The following is a 17,424-nucleotide window of genomic DNA, read 5'->3' as shown; positions in this document are numbered from 1 at the left end:
TGTAATTGCTGCAAAAGGTGGCTCGACAAAGTACTGACTTTAGGGGGGGGTGAATAGTTAGGCACGCTGAAGTTTTCTGTTATGTTGTTTGATTCACAATATTAAAAAAGGGTGTAGTAGGTATTACTGCCGGACGCATGGCCGGCGATTCAAATCCCAACAGCGGCAGCTCGGCAAGGGTGAAAATCCTGATCGTCCCTAAGGTAAGTATCGCTAACCTAATTCTACCCCCTAACCCTCCCTTAGGGGTGCCTAACCCTAACCTCCCCCCAAGTGCCTAACCCTAATCCCCACTCCAAGTGCCTAAACCTAACACCCCCCCCGCCTTTCCCCGCTGCCTAATCCTAAATCCCCCGGGGGGAGTGCCTAACCCTAACCTGGCTTACCTTTGCTCGGTATGCCGGGCGTCAGTCTTTCGGCGTCTGGTTAATGACAGGCGTCGAGTTTTCGACGCCTGTCATTAGTACCACGCCGAGATTAGAAAGTCTGGAAGCCGGCGGTCGGCATTTAGACCTTCGGCTTCCAAACTACATCCCTTAAAAAAAAACACAACTGCACAGTTGTAGGCATGTTCTGTGAAAGAAATGAAGCACACCTTCAAAACAATCCATTTTAATTCCAGGTTGTAAGGCAACAAAACATGAAAAATGCAAAGGGGGGTGAATACTTTTGCAAGGCACTGTATATTGAGAATCTCTATGGGGTGCAAGGAAAAATGTAAACAAAAAGCCGCGGCGTCTCCTCTCCCAAACAGACGAATGGTGACAGGCTAACCACTGCTTGTGAACTCAAGGTGCAGAATGGGAAAGTCCTACACAGTATAAGCGGCTTGTTAATAAGTATCAATATTACTGTGATTAACAGTGGTGTATATACACAGGCTGTTCAAACCTTAATATTTATGGTCTAAAGTTGAAAATCTATGGATTTAAGGGGGGTATCCACTAGACTGGATCGGTACAGCATGGCCGGCGGTTCAAATCTCGGCAGCGTCAGCCCGACGTGGAAGGAAATCCTGATCGTCTGAAAGGTAAGTAATTCCTAACCTAATCTACCCCCTAACCCTCCTATAGGGTGCCTACCCCCGTGACTAACCCTAATCCCCCCTCTAAATGCCCTAACCTAACCCCCCCTTTCCCCGCCATCTAAACCAAAGTCCCCCGGGGGGTGCCTAACCCTAAGTTCCCCCCGGGGATGCCTAAACCTAACCTCTGGAGGGGGGAGGGATCGGGAGTGCCTAACCCCAAGTCCCCCCCCTCCGGAACCCTAAACCTAACAACACCCCCCCCCCCCAGCGGCTTCCTGCGTTCGGCAACCCTCGCCAGGATTCTGTAGTGGAGATGGCGGCGGCCGGCATCGCGACCGCCGGCATCAAACGTATACCCACTAGACGATTAAATTTGATGATTGAACGATAACGATCGTTCAATCGTTTGCAAAAGTGTCAAATTATCAGCGATGCGCGTGCCCGCTGGTCGTTTAGACATCTATCATCTTTCCAACATGCTGGTCAACCTGACGATATCGTCAGGTTGAGCATGTTTCCAGATTATTTATGACGCTGCACTGAACGGACTGCTCGTTCAGTGCAGGCTCAGCACAGGACTGACAAACGACTGCACGATTACAATGTCGTAACCGTGCAGTCGTTTTCAGATCTTGTAGTGGATGCCCGCCTTTAACTAAGCACCAGCAATATCTCCACTAAACATCATTATTCTCAGGATGTCCGTGAACAATTATTGAACTTTTCGTTACTTCAGGCTCATTTGGTGTATATGTAGAGCTAAGTATATGCAACATATAGAGCACTATTGACATTAGGTGGTCCGCAAACATCCAGTGTTGAAACACCATTAATTCAAGTATTTTTAAATATATATATATATATATATATATATATATATATATATATATATATATGTACACACACACACATATATATAGTCAATCGGATGTAACAGAAGTTCCAAAATATTTTTATATGTGGAATTTATATTAAATAATATGTGTATTTGACAGAAGTTGTGGAGTCCTGGCTGATATTTTCTGCCATCTCACAATATTATTAGGATAGGCGCAGAGATACTTCTATCTTCATATCTGACTTTCTAATAGTATCACAAATGGAACTTTGAGGTTATTTTAAAGCAGCTTATCAACAGCAATTTATTAACCATTAAAGTATTTGTATTGCAACATTTTATGAGCATTATATATTGATCTTTATATATTATACATGTAATTAAATACTTTACATTTTTTTTTTTTTTTATTAGTGTGTCTTGACACTTTTTTTATGCCATTATGAGATTCACCGTGACGTGGTAGATGGGCAAACATCTTTGGCCAAAAGTACTAAAAAACAACCCTTACTTAAAAAAAAGCATGTTAATTGTTGGAGATTATAATAAATATTTTGATTAGAAATATTAGAAACTTCTCGTGTACACCTGCATCTCCCCCCCTTTTTTTCTGCTGTAGAACTACAGGTCTCAGCATGGTAGCACCTCTTATGTTTAATATTAGGATGTGCAGCCCAGCCCCTCCTTTTTTCTGCCCTCCCAGTTAATTATTAGTGTCACATATATATTTTTCTTATCTCAGCAGTTTCACTTTTTTTGTTTTTCTATTTAGCTTTGATCAGTTCACTTCTTACCATTGAAACTAGACGCTATAAAATATTTTCTTCACTTAAAAAAAAAAAAAATATATATATATATATATATATATATATATCTCCACTTTATTGTTTGCAAGGAAAAATTGGAGACGTTAGTAGTTAGTTGAAGTTAGCTGCTCTTCTGATGGCACTTCCCAGGCATTGCCACTAACGGAATTGCCACCAGGGTTACACCACTATTACCATTAACCATACAATAATTAAAGACTATAATTATCTACTGTAGGACACTGCTGGGAAGGTCTTCAGTCACCCCATTCTATGTTACAAAAAGTGAGGTATCACCAGATTATATTACAACCCAGAGGGTTGTAATATACAGTTTAACTGCAGCGTTTCAAACTTTCAATCCAATTGTGAAATGCAACAAATACTCTGGCGCTATATAGCAGTAAATGTTAATATATAAACCATAGGCCTGTGAAATGAAATAATACTCCCTGCATCCTCCACCACTTAAACCCCTTTTAAAATCACAAAATACTTTCTACAGTTTAGTCAATACTTAGGGCCGTATTCAATTGCTGGCGAAAAGTTCTCGCCGGTGACGTAATTTCGCCAAGCGAGAACTTCGTATTCAATTGCAAAGACTTTCCGCCGGTGCAGAAAGTCTGCGCCTTGTAACCAGCGGAAAAGAATCGCCTCTGAAAGGAGGCGGAAATAAAGTGCAGAATTAGAGGTTTGGGGTGCAAAGTTGCAGCAACACCCCTGCAGCCTTCGTACAGTGCCCCAAAGGTGAACTGCGTAAAAAAAAGTTCAAAAATTACTTTAGTTCACCCCCAAAAAAGTACTTTCGTTTTGGGGGGGCGGAAAAAAAAAAAGTTGGGGGACAAACTTAAAAACTAGCAAAAATCGGCTCCAGGGGGTCCCCCCCAAGTATGCCCATGGTTTTTATTTTAGATTGCAGGTGCTTGCTGAATGTGCGTTTTTTAAGCACACTTTAGCGATTTTTAATCATACTTGCACCCCAAATTTGCTAGGACTACTACTTTTTGCAAAAAAAAAAATCCTAACTGCTATTCTTCACCACTTATGCAAAGATGCTAAATAGCACCAATTGAGAGCATTTAAGGACCCCAAATACCTCCAGCAGGGATATTCGGGAGTATCCATAGTGATTCCCCATGTCAGTGCATCTTTTGGGGGGGTGTCAGGCTGATTTCCCCAAATCTGACAGCACTTTTCGCCTGTTTGAGTTTCGCCGGGACGTGTTTTCGCGTCCTTTGCAATTGAACAGGGCGAATAGCGGGGACAAGCGCGATACTTTTCCGGAGCCAAAACTGGCGATGACTGAAAACTCCTGCATGAGAAAAGACCGGGACTTTTCGCCGACAATTGAATACGGGCCTTAATCGCACTCTAAATTGAGAGTTTGTAGAAGTGGAGATGTTGCCCATAGCAATTAATCAGATTCCACTTAACATTTAACTAGCACCTTCTAGAAAATAGCTAGAATCTGATTGGTTGCTATGGGCAACATCTCCACTTCTAAAAGCGCTCACTTTAGTAAATATAGCCCTAAGGGGGCGATTCAATTATTTTTAGGAGCCCAAGTAACGGGTGCCCGGCGGCTGATATTCAATTGTTATGCCGATGGGCGCAACTGCTACATTACTTGTCACCCGATGCACCGCGTTTACCTGCATAAAGCAGCTAAACCCGTCTAAAGTACTGGGCGCAACAAGAAAAATGCTGTTTGGGTGCCCAAAAGATGGACCTTTTGGCATTTTTTGCTCGCAGCAATAATGGGCCCCTGTGGCACTCACATGCGGCAAGAGTAACCATTATGTAATGTCACAGATGTAGGCGGAGACGGTCGGCTCACTTCTGTATGTCAAAACAGCAGAAAAAACTATATTTAACCAGCAAAATCAGGGGGGAAACCAACATGGAGTCCTGCCTGGTTTCAAAATAACTAGCCTGGGCTGTTGGACCCATAAAAGTGAGACCCGCAGCGTGGGGGTACCCCCACCTAGATTCCAGCCAGCCCAGGGCCAGTTGACACCAGGGCTGGTTTGCCAGAGGAGTCAGTGATGCAAAAAAAAGGCCTGCAACCCCGATCCCCAGGTCTAACCTGCCCTAGTGCCAGTAGCACCAATGCTCTTCTCTGTATCCCTAGGGGTTTGGAGCTAATAAAAACATTACGAGAAGGGAAAAAAAAAAAGGTTTTATCTTTGGAGAACTACAATTCCCAGCAATGTCAGTTTTTAAAGATGGCTGCCAGGGCAAGCTGGCACTTGGAGAACCAACAATACAAAGGCCAGCTGGGACCTGTAGATCACCAATGAAAAAAATTATAATTTAAGAACATTTTTTATAATATATAAAAAAAAACAGATAAGTGTTTATTTTCAGTCTTCTTTTATTCTATACTTACCTGGTCCAGGTATCCTGTAGTAGTGCACATTGAAAGCTATTAAAATTAAATAAGAACTGGACTGTTTAAAACACTACAATACTGCAGCTGGAAGTGGAGGAATCTACTTTCCTATCTAACATTGTCCTATACTTGGCATAGTGGTTCCCACAGGTCTGACCTGAAGTAACCCCGTGGACCGCCATGTTAAAGTATAGGGCAATGTTAAAGATAGGAAAATATTTCTGGCTGGACTATTTTAGTCTTCCGGGTAACTAAACAGGCATCGCTGTAGACTACTTCAGAACAACTAGAACAGCTAAGAATAGAGTAAAAGGTGGCTGAAAATAAACATTTATTTTATTTTAAATAAAAACGGGTGTGTCAGCTAGCCCCAGCAGCCATTTTTTTTTTTTGCATACAGGGACTTTTAGGGGGTGAATCATCAATTGTTGTATTTATTGTAGCTCCCTCCTAAACAGGCCGGGCAGCCATTTAATGGTTTTGCGTGACCAGCCCAGAGGCGGCACTTATCACGGATTTCTGCGCGCACCCTTCGGAGCTGGTCGATCGTGATGGGTGCGCTGTAACTGCAGCATACTCAGCACGGAAGAAGTTTCTTAACGTGACTAATGCCGTGCATTAAGGTGCAAAAAAAGGGGTCGTCGCTGTATATAAGGGAGCGATTCAATTGGTCACGCAAAATAATTGAACAGCTCCTGGGCTATTTAGACGGGAGCTACAATATAACAAACAATTGAATTGCCTTAAGGTGCGTACACACTGTGCGATCAGGAAAGACAGTACGATTAGGACATCGTAATCGTACCGTCGTTCCTGATCCCCTGTAGTGTCTGCACTGAACGATCAGTCGCTTACACTCCATCATTCCTGAACATGCCAATCTGTCGTTATCGGCAGATTGGCCTGCATGTTCAGGTGATAGACAATGTCGGAAACGAACAGCGGGCACGTGCATCGCTGTTCGTTTTCTACATTTTAGTGCACGATTTGTGCACGAATACTGAGCGATTACGATGTCGTAATCGCTCAGTAATATCACTGTGTGTACGCACCAATTAAATAGATATTTTCTATTATTTTTTACTCCCATATCCCAAATCTGGGGCTATGGAGAAGAGCTCTGATGCTCTTAGCAATGCTTCCTTTATTTTATCTATGTTTGCATGCAGATGTAGGCAGTATCCGAGCATCCAACTTTCCTCCTACACTGAAACGATAACTATTCAAACAAGTTGGTAAAATTGTACGCTTGATTTTACCAACTTACCCGAACGGTTTTCTGACATTTTTCAGCATTTGGGAGCATAATGGGCGATTATAGATGGCTCCCACATATTAATTGATCACCGATGCAACAAGCATAGAAGCAATAATCGGGTAATGTGTGGCCAATTTAAGGGAGCATTCCAACTCTTCGCAATGTGGAGTATATATTTCTTTAGGTGATGAGCAGTAACGTGCGCCGCCGGACATTGCGGAAATTAATTTGGGAGAGAAGTATTGGAAAGCATGGTAAGTATTCACTGCCAGATGCCATACTCAGAAAGCCACATATCTAAGAAATGGAGCATGCTAAATCATTGATCCTGCACATACACTAATTAAACATCTACATAATAATCCGCCAAGGACTATACCGTCTCAGACATGCGCAGTGGAAGCCGAGACACGAGCCGGCGACTCCCACTGCAGTGACGGGACAGGCCTTAGAAGACGGAGGACCACTAGGGAACGAGATAAGTATTAATCGTGGAATGGAATGTGGGGCAGGCCAATGTAACCCAGCATGTATCCCTTTCTTGTAACAAGGGACATTTGTTTTAATTAGGTATAACTGACAGGCAGACTATACTGTAGGCCAGTGATAGGCAATCTGATACACTTCAGGGGGTGCATTGTCCTATAACCTTCAAAACGGCCGCACAACTCTTAAGCTCATTAACAAGCTAATATATTTTATCAAGGAAAGACACCTACTGATAGAGACTAAAGGGCATATTCAATTAGACGCAAAAAGTCCCGTACTTTTCGCCGACATCGCTGGTTTTCCATGCGAAAGTATTGCGCTCATCCCAGCTTATTCCCGTATTCAATTAGAAATCGGCGAAAACAGGAGCCGGCGAATTCGGACCTGTCGAAAAGTGCTGTCAGATTTGTGGAAATCAGCCTGTCACCCCCCAAAAGATGCACTGACATTGGGCATAACTATAGATACCCCCGAATAGGCCTGCTGAATGAATTTGGGGTACTTAAATGCTCTCAATAGCTGCTAATTTGCGTCTTTGCAGAAGTGGTGAAGAATAGCATTTGGCAGTTTTGGGGGGGGGGGGGGGGGGTTGCCAAGAAAAACATAGACCCAGCAAATTTGGGGTAGACGAAAATGGGTGCTAGCATATTTTAAAGTTGCTAAAGAGAAGTTTAAAAAAAAAAAAAAAAAAAATACCTGCCGTAACCACCTGCAAACTTAAAAACATACTTGAGGACCCCCCTAGAGTCTATTTCACTAGTTTTAAAATTTGTCCCCCAAATTTGGACTTTCACCCCCAAAATTAAAGTACTTTTTTGGGGTGATCTAAAGTTGTTGTTTTTTTTTTTACTTTTTTTGACGCAGTTTACCTTTGCGGGACTGTCCAAGGGTGCAGGGTTTTTTTTTTTTTTCAAAGTTTGCACACCAAAACCCCAGACACCTATTCATAGGCAAAATTTTCTCGCCGGTTCCATTGCATTGAGTTTCCACACCGGTGAAAAGTCTCTAGAATTGAATACGGAGGAAACTTTTTCGCATGGCGAAATAACATCACTCACGATACTTTATCGCTGAAAACAGCTTTTTGCCACTAATTGAATACGGCCCAAAGTTATGAAAGACAGCATTATCCTGCGTCTCTCCTGCAGTTGAGAGACTACAAGTCCTAACATGCTGGGAGTTCTAGCTCCACAACTGCTGGAGGGCCAACAGTAGCTCCTAGCCTGACCTACCTGCTACCAACACACGTGCTCTAGGTCTGCTGCCCTGCATGAATGACATAAGGAGGATGAATGAAGTAGGAGGGGCTAAACTAAAGCGCAGCCAACCACAATATAAACATCACTGCAATACATCTCTGTCGCACTGGTGTAGGAACCTTGCAGCATCATGCACACCACTGTATGCGACAACAATGCACCTTGTTACACAATTCTGCAATACACCTGCTTAGCAATATTACACTTGAATTTCAAATAGTCTCAACAAGAGCAAAACAGATCTTATTCATAATTCTCATTTACTGTTGACAAAAAAAAAAAAAATATTCACTTATAACCCCATTTTCTGCGTTTCCTTTTTTTTTTTTCTTTTATTAAATCGAATTTGAGGGACAGACGTTGAATTGGTCTTTCCCATTTCCTGACTAGACGTAAAACAAGGATACAGAACATTCATCACGATCCCTAACTCAAGGCACTTTTACAACCATATTTTATTTTCTTTCACTTGGCATGCTAGAGCGTCTTTGACAGATCACAGGGCTCGGTTCCCAACAACAGCTGGACTGAGGAGGACGGAAGCCCCACGCGAACAGCGCATTATAGTAAACCATTTCATCTACTTATAAAGAATGTCCCCCATCAGAAGATTCCGGGGAATGTTATCTAGCTGTAACTACCAATAACTTCTATAATGAAGTTATATTGTAGGGCAGAAGGAGCAACTTGTGGCTGTTCAGCGGTTGTGAAACTACAGGTCCCAGCCGTGTTGTGCTGGCAGGGTATACTGGCATTAGCTCAACAGCTGGAGAGGTTGTGTAAGGACACCGTAGTGTAAAAATCTTATTGCTTTCTCTCTTATGGGTTCATTATTCTTTTACAACAAGCAGAACGCACGGCAGCGTATAAACCCTAACAAACAGGAGTCTCGTTTGTAGCCATCACATATCGGCTATTTCTCGAGGATAAAAAAAAAAAATAAAAAAAAAAAATGAATTCCCCATTGCGCTTGCCTAGATCGTCAGAAAATGAAAATCACATCAAATGGTGCCAGCAGATTAAATCAGTTACCAACATTATTTTGATCAGTGCAACCGCGAGGCCGTTTAGCATGCCAGTGGCCATAAACCGCCTGCGACGCTAGTTAACACAGTAAAAATAGATTATAGTAACAAAGCAGATTTGAATTGTGTACAGAAGACACAGGTCACCACTATCGTCCGTGAGAACCAACATCTACCAGTCATATCGGCACTGTCCCTGTGTGACCATCTTTAGGCAACTCGAGGAAACGCACAGATAGAAATATAGAGCCAAGTAGTTTGTAAATGTAGCAGGAAGGCAAAAACATAAGACAAAATATTAAAGCTGTCTAAAAGGTGGATTTCTTGTCAAATGATCTTTGAAACATAGGGGACGATTCGATTGAACGCAATGTTCATTAGCGCTGGGAAGAAGTTCTCGGAGGTATTCAATTGGCTGCGCTGTAGCCCGAACTAGCGGAGTTCTGCTCGCTTCCTCCTAAAGTGCGAATAGAAATCTGACTAAACTACTGCTGCGATGCTGGTTTTGGGATTAGAGTGTGCGCTAACAGCTTTGCGGGCTGCACTTAAGTCAGAGAATGCAGGTTACTGCGACTAAACACTCGGGTTTAGGTGCCTTAACCTGCGCCTCCCAACTTACGTGCAGGGCGCGATGGGGACAACTGAATAACTCCGGGAACTACTTCCTGGCGCTATTCAACATCACATTCAATTGGTCGTCCACATAGAAAAATAAATTCTAAAAGTCTGAAGGAGCATACACACTAGACTCCCTGAGCGATATTGTCTAGTGTGTCCCTGGCATGGTGTGCTCAATGTCGTTCATGACACTGAGCACACCCACTGAACTATATAAGTAACGATATCGTTCAGCGCCCCGGCTCTCTCCCCCATTCCCCAACATGCAGCAACCTGACGATATCGTTAGGTTGGCCTGCATGTTTACCCGATGAACGACAATGACGAACAACCCGTGGGAACGCGCATAGTCGTTATCGTTCATCGTTTTGGTGTAAAAAATGGACGATGTAGTGAACAACTGAACGATAACGAAGTGCCTTCACCCGGCTGTTCCAGAGCCATTGTACGGCTATCTTACTTAATTCCTAAAGCTGTATACACACCTAAAGATTTTCTGTCCAACCATCCAACTAGTTGATTGGTTGGAATGAAAATCTGGTAATGTATGAAAGTAAATGACAATCAGCAATTTGCTCCCAAATGCCGGAAAATGGACAAAAACTGTCTGAACAAATTGTTTAGATCAAACATTTAACAAACTTGTCGGACGACCATTTTCATCTGTTTTCTGGCATTTAGGAGCAAATTGCTGATCATCAGTTACTCCCATACGTTACCAGATTTTCATTCCAACCAATCAACTAGTTGGCTGGTTGGAGAGAAAATCTTTAGGTGTGTACCCAGCTTTAGGAATTAAGTAAGATAGCCGTACAATGGCTCTGGAACAGCCGGGTGAAGGCACTTTGTGACCACTAATTATGTTAGTCTTCATTCTAGCACCCTGCACCTGTCACAACCTGTGCAGTTCCTCCTGCCTGCCTGGGGTGTCGCTCTCTGCTGCTTCCAGAACACTCAACTGATGCAACAAACTGCTCAGATACAGACCAGAGTGTGCTAGAAGCACCAGAGCAGAGAGCGACACCCCAGGCAGGAAAGAGGAACTGCACGGGTTTCCCCATCTATGGCTGCACAATAAAATGAGCAATATTTTATTATCGTATTAAGCTGCATACACACACAACGATTTTGTTAGCAACGATTTTCTGAACTATTATCTGTCAGATTATTTAAAGTGTAATGAACGATTTTTTTGAACTACAAACGATTTTTGCATATTCCCTTAATTAAAATCGTTGAGTTGGTCAGTCTGACTGAACTACAAACGTGAACGAGCATGAACGATAATCGTTCATCGTTTTAACTTAGAAAGTGAACGATTTTTGTTAACGATAATCGTTCAAAAAATCGTTGTGTGTGTATGCACCTTTAAGCTGCGACTTGCCATCACAGAACAGCACATAGTGCTGAACTGAATTCTCCTCTAATATGGATATTTGGCCAAGCAATCAATACTGCAAACACACACATCACTGAAATACAAAATAAGTATTACTAGGGTGAGACTTTCCTTCATACATTTGCTAAACATTTATAAGACGCATGAAAATAAATCAAACCGATGTGAAGGATTACGTGCAGCTATAGAAACTTGCGCCTCAGATTTGCAGTAAAACTAATACCGTCTGATATCCATTGCGGGGTTACTTTAGGGCACTGCTCGTTAGGGAAGTTAAACGATTTGCGCATGACAGCTCTGTGTGCTCCTTTCCATAATGGGAATAAACCTCCTTCCTAAGGCTGCTGGTGTTACACAGGGTAACATTGCTGGCAGATGGCGTTTTGTCACCGAATTACTTACTCTTCAATAGCAGAACAAAAAAAGTGGGACGCAATAAACCAGTGTTCAATGTCATCAATAATAACTGACACAACGGTCACCTTAGGCTCCCTTCTTATAGCGAATTCTCCCCCCAACAAACACAACCACTTTCATATAAAGCCTGTCAGCTCATGGATGATTACATCATTGTAGATATAGGAGCAGAGTTATCAAATGGTCCTTAACGTTAGAGCAGAGGTTCCCAAAAGCGGTCCTAAAGACACCCCAACAGTTTAGGTTTTTAGAGATATCCATGGTTGAGCACAGGTGGTTAAATCAAACTGACTGAGGTATTTATGAAGTCACCTGTGGTCAAGCACGAATATCCTTAAAACCTGGACTGTTCGGGTTCCTTGAGGACAGAGTTTGTAAACCTCAGTGTTAATGTGAAGGGAACCAAAAACTTTTGTTGTTGTTCCTAAAAGTTACCCATGCTTCAACCAGATTAGGTCCATCACCCATATATATATTATATACACACAAAGCTTCACACTTATTCCAACGGGAATGTGAAGTAAAATAAAGACGACCGACCTCACCCCGCCTCATACGTCTCTCATTAGCGGAGGACAGGACTGCTAACCTGGAGAAATAGGTAGACAGATTTGCAGGCCCTCCGCTCTCTGTCACGTGATCAATATGGTCCTTTGTTTGTGCCAATCAAAAGCAATTCCTACATTCAACATCTTTAGGTATGCCGCAAATAATTCTAATGCACTCCCCCTCTGCCATAGCCCTTCGCCTACAGGTAAATGTAAAACTCTCCCTAACGGGTGCTTTGTTCAACACTGCAAAATAATCTATTTCTCCTCCTAGAAGCAGAAAGATATATATCTGGGAATAAAGTAAATTTTCCGCTCCTATCAAATGCAAGGTTTAAAAGGGTGCGTAACACTGCTTACAGGCAGTGCTTAAAGTGGTCCTAGAGAAGTGGAGGAATTCACGGGTGCCTAACCCTAAGTCCCCCCGGGAACCCTAAACCTAACTCCCCCCTCAGTGGCTGTCCGCGCCCATCGCCCGGCTTACCTTCGATCAGTATGCCGGGCGTCTGTCTCCCGGCGTAGGGAAAATGACAGGTGTCAGGATATCGACGCCTGTCATTTAACCCTTGCCAAGATTATACAGTCGGGAAGCCGGCAGTCGGCTTCCCGACTGTTTCCCACCTTTGGCATGTCTCTTACTTTAACATTACTTTTATAGGGGATGCTTCAATTCAGCGCGCTGTTCATAGTGTCGGGAGGGAGCTGCCAAAGCTATTCAACTTAGTGCGCTGTTAGGGCATCTAAAGGATTTCTTCTCCTTTGGGTGCTGGAGAAATCCGACTAAAGTGCCCGTTTGCCGGCTTAGCGTGCCGCCAACAGCCTTCGGGGGTGGCACTTTAGTCAGAGAATGCTGGTTCTTGTGACTAGACGCCCTGCTTTAGGTTGTGAGAACTGGCATTCTCCGACTTAAGTCAGAGCCAGACTAGTCGGACTGAACTGCTAGGTGAATTGAATAGCTACGGGACCAACTTCCCGGCGCTATTCACCTCGCTCTTAATTGAATCGCCCACATAGTGTTACACAATTTTGATATTAAAAACTACTAGAAAGGACTGCAGAGACTGCCAGCCTTGGAGACTCTACTATAACCCTGCTCCACGGGACGGTAGAGATAGAACAGGAGTAAAGATAAATAACAGCAGTTCTCAATCATGAAATCATCTTGGCCTTTCAAACACTAAGCAAATAAAATACAGATTTGTTTCTATTTTCCCCCAACCTTGTATGTGCTGCTGATTTTTCTCATTGACTCCAGGTGTCCTAGGAATGAAGTCAGGACAAGCTCTCCAACAAATTCCTGCATACACAATAGGAGCCATGCACGGAGGAATTCAGAGCAGGGGCATCCTAGAGAGCACTGGGTAGCATGGTTACCCAGTGCAATTACATAGCTAAACCTAAGTACTATTGCTGCTATACACCACGTGTATAAACAGAGTATACGCACAGAGCAGCAGGAAACAGCCACAGACCTCACATGAACTTGTAGGCTAAAGTCCATCAACATACTCAATGGTGAGATTTCCAGGGAGAGCTGCTCTATTATGCACACACAATTAATGATTTATAGTCCCTTGCATGCTGCTCAAAGCTGAGGGTATTAGAAGATAACGCCAGTGCATAAACAAATACAACGGAATCGGTATGAAATCGACTCCCGGCAGCGCCTGGCCGACAAAAGCAGAGTTCCCAGCAGCGGAAGCCCGACAGCACTGGAAATCCCGATCGTCGCTAAGGTAAGTATAAACTAACCTAACCCCCTAACCCTCCTTAGGGGTGTCTAACCCTAACCTCCCCCCCAACTGCCTAACCCTAAACCCCCCCTTCCCCGCTGCCTAAACCTAAGTCCCCCGGGGGGGGTGCCTAACCCTAAGTCCCCCCCCAGGGGTGCCCTAACCCTCCCTCCCCCTAGCCTGACCCTAAGTCCTCCCCTGGTGCCCTAAACCTAACCCTCCCCCCCTGCGGCTGTCCGCTCGCTGCGCCTGGCATCCCTTCGATCGGGGTGCCGTGCGCTTGTCTACCGGCGTCGGGGAAATGACAGGCGTGTAGATATAGACGCCCGGCATTTCACCCTCGCCGGGAAGCCGGCTGTCGGTATAAAGGGGGGAATTCAATTAGGTGCGAGTTTGCAAAAGGCAATAAATGAGTCTTAGAATTCGCACATTTCGCCTTCATGTGCGCACCCAAGATACACACAATTCAATTAGATATGTCAAGTCACACTATTTGCAGCGAATTTTGCCCAAAATAAGCAAACAGGGAAAATAGCATGAAAAAAAGTAGGGAGACCTTCCTGGGCCTAACAAAAAGTGACAACTTAGTTAGCAGAATTATACAGAAGACTGTTAGTGGGTATAAGGGAAGTACTGTATGCTTTAAGTAACAATGTAAAAAGCTGTAGAAATTTGTTTCATTACAAAGGAATTAAACAGAAAATGCAACAAGAAAAAAAAAAAAAAAAAAACATTTTGGTGTAATTTGAGGAGACTTTCAAAAAAAAAAGTAAACAAATGATAAAGCAATTATTTTTCATTGAAATAATAAATACTTACATTAAATTTGGGGTGCATTATTTAGCTAAAAATCTTAGTTTGAGGCTATTTATTTTAAATTGTCTTTTTTTTTTTTTTTTGCTCTTTCACACCAATAATGACATTTAATTATAGTCCCAATTAAACGAATTGAAAACTTTCAAATGCCCAATTAGTAATGTGGGGTGTCCAATGGGTTCTGTAGCAAGTCCCAACATTTTCCCTACCTTTTCACCTGCTCATGGGGGTAGCGAACAAAAACAGGCAAATTTGGAATTGAATTTCAAACGTAATCCGCAATGAGCATTTGCCTCGCTGGAAAACTCGCACCTAACTGATTTCTGCCCAAAGCTACAAAATTAAGTTTATTAAAGTGGAGAGAGGAGCATTGAACATGTACAAATAAGCATCCATATTAGTTAGGGACATAACCGTCCTCACATTTATACCCAAATGCTCCAGCTGTAACTATGATTTTAGGACCCCGAGTGCTCACCAATGCAGGGAGAGAGTGCAGAGAGAGGAGAAAAGGGGTGCAGTTCATCTACATAACCAGAATATCCACATTTACACAGAGGACATCAGGGTGCAGCACAGTAATGAAGACACTCAGCACAGGCTGTGCCCTTCTCCTAGGGCAGAGGAAACGAGTCATATAACAGGTTACGCCACGTGTGTGGGTCACCACAGCTTGTGTAAGCAGAGTGGAGAATGTCTACTCTTTCCAAAGCCAGGGGTAGGTAACCTGTGGTACGCTAGCTGCTGTGGAACTACACTTCCCAGAATGCCCTGCCAGAGTTTTGCTATTAAGGGATGCTAAAACTCTGGCAGGGCATGCTGGGAAATGTAGCTCTATGGCAGATGGAGTACAGCAGGTTGATTGCACTAACCAATCATTTTTAAGCCACTTTTGGACCCTAAACCAATAATCCGTTTTCATAGAACCATACAGTAGGTAGAGCCCATACATAGGTACACGGATTGGAGGGGTAGATTCTGTAGCACTGCAGGCTAGATATAACATAAGAGCAGTACCTGTTACCGGATTAGTAATACAGTATTACTAATCTATTTATAATGCTCTAACATACAGTATTGCTCAGCACGCTACAGTGAGAGGGATCGTAATACAGAGGTACAGTATGTACAAGGTATGGAACAAAAGGTAAGGACGGGACTGGCAAGATGAGCTTACTATCTAATGCCAATTTTGTTGTTAAAAATGCCACAATCCACCCGAAGTGTATTTTCCTCTTTCCAAACCACCACTAGATTGAGTCATTAAAACCCAGATATTTCAGCAAGGATAAGTCTAGTTTCTACCTTTTGGGGGGGGTTTAGCTAAACGGGGCTATCTGCCACAATCTGAGAATATGTGTATGTGGGCACATCTGTAGAACAGCTCAGTGTCAAAACACAGAACACTAGTGACTACAAGTTGGATACACACACTACGATTTTATTTGGCCGATCTTTCGATCCGCAATGGATCTCACCGACCATCGTATAGCGAGTACCCCGGGAATCCACCCAATTCATGGTTTGGTGTTGTTACATTAAGCCTGAACAAATAGAATGCGCCGTCGTACTGCGGATCGTGCAGTGTGTACAGCGATGCAATATATTGGTGCATCGCTGAGGCGTGTACCCAGCTTTAGTCCATCATTACTCTAGTGGCAGAAAAGCAAAGCTTCAGTTCACAGTCAGATTAATTTATCCAAAATAAGAGAGAGCTCCATACGAAGAAACCCCCCTAATCTGATCAAGGCCCCACTATCTGTTACCATCACTAATACGCTGTATGCAATCTGCACCTATCTAGAGTGTCAGAAACACTCAGGCCCTCAGGAAGTGAGCGCACCAGCTGGCTCTCCGTGTTTACATTGGAGGCAGAGAGCAGTCAGCTGCCCCCAGATGAACTTGCTCGCTGTGTGCCTGCGCTGACATCAGCATGTAACACAACCACACTCCAGATGCGCACAGACACCATAGATACGTCACCTTATTGTGCCAAATAGGCCCTGGTCATCTCTGTGTGGAGTGCATTGCACAGTCATTAAACGCAGACTTTTCCTGTGTCTCATAGACTAGGAAAACTTATTTGTATGCACCTGATACTACACAAAGAGCTGGGGAGACTTGGAGCAGAGAGAAAACAACATACACACATAACTCAGCACAATAGTACATCCAGCTCATTGTTCAGACCAGGCAGTTATTGTTTATACAATGGAGTCACATGACTCATAGAGGAGATTCTCAATATACAAAGTGACAAAGTGGGACTGTAGTAACAATGAAATGTTGTTCATTAGTTATCTGCTGTTAAAGGGATATCAGGATGACATACCATGCAAGCTGCAACTCATGTAAGGCTGGGGGCAATTACATTCCAGTATTACTACTAGGAGGGTCCTTAGTGACACTGGGAACTGGCCTCAGATTGCGGGAGGCACTCACCAAATAAGAGCACTCATTAGATTAATGACAGGGAGGGTGAGATTGTGTGCTCCTGTCCCATACAGGAGCAACACGTTAGGCCAGCTGGCAGAGGTGTGCCTGACAAGGGTGGCTTGTACTGGGCATCGTCAGGTTTTAGGTGTGAGACACAAGTGGAAGAGAATGCCCACAATCATTCCAGCCAGGACGGGCACTGGACAGGGTATGTCGCAAGAGCTGGTGGGCACCATGCCAGCTTCTCCGCACTCCAACCCAGAACTTTTGTGCTGTACAATGCAGAGCGCACACAACTCAACGACACCCTCCATGCCCACCCTACACCCACCACCAAGTCTGTGCCCACCCTGCACACACTTA

General features: G+C 43.5%; 1 protein-coding gene across 7 annotated transcripts in view; it reads right to left on the bottom strand.

Moving 5' to 3' along the window:
- The window catches only part of ATAD2B (ATPase family AAA domain containing 2B), a 123,076-nt gene that overhangs the window by 104,552 nt on the left and 1,100 nt on the right, over positions 1–17,424 (bottom strand). The gene's annotated exons all lie outside the window — the stretch shown is intronic.

The sequence above is a fragment of the Taudactylus pleione genome, unplaced genomic scaffold (genome assembly GCF_031769625.1).
Source record: "Taudactylus pleione unplaced genomic scaffold, aTauple2 ptg000070l, whole genome shotgun sequence".
NCBI lineage: Eukaryota > Metazoa > Chordata > Amphibia > Anura > Myobatrachidae > Taudactylus > Taudactylus pleione.
The sequence above is the reverse complement of the archived record's forward strand: the minus strand, read 5'-3'. Positions and strand labels throughout refer to the sequence as shown.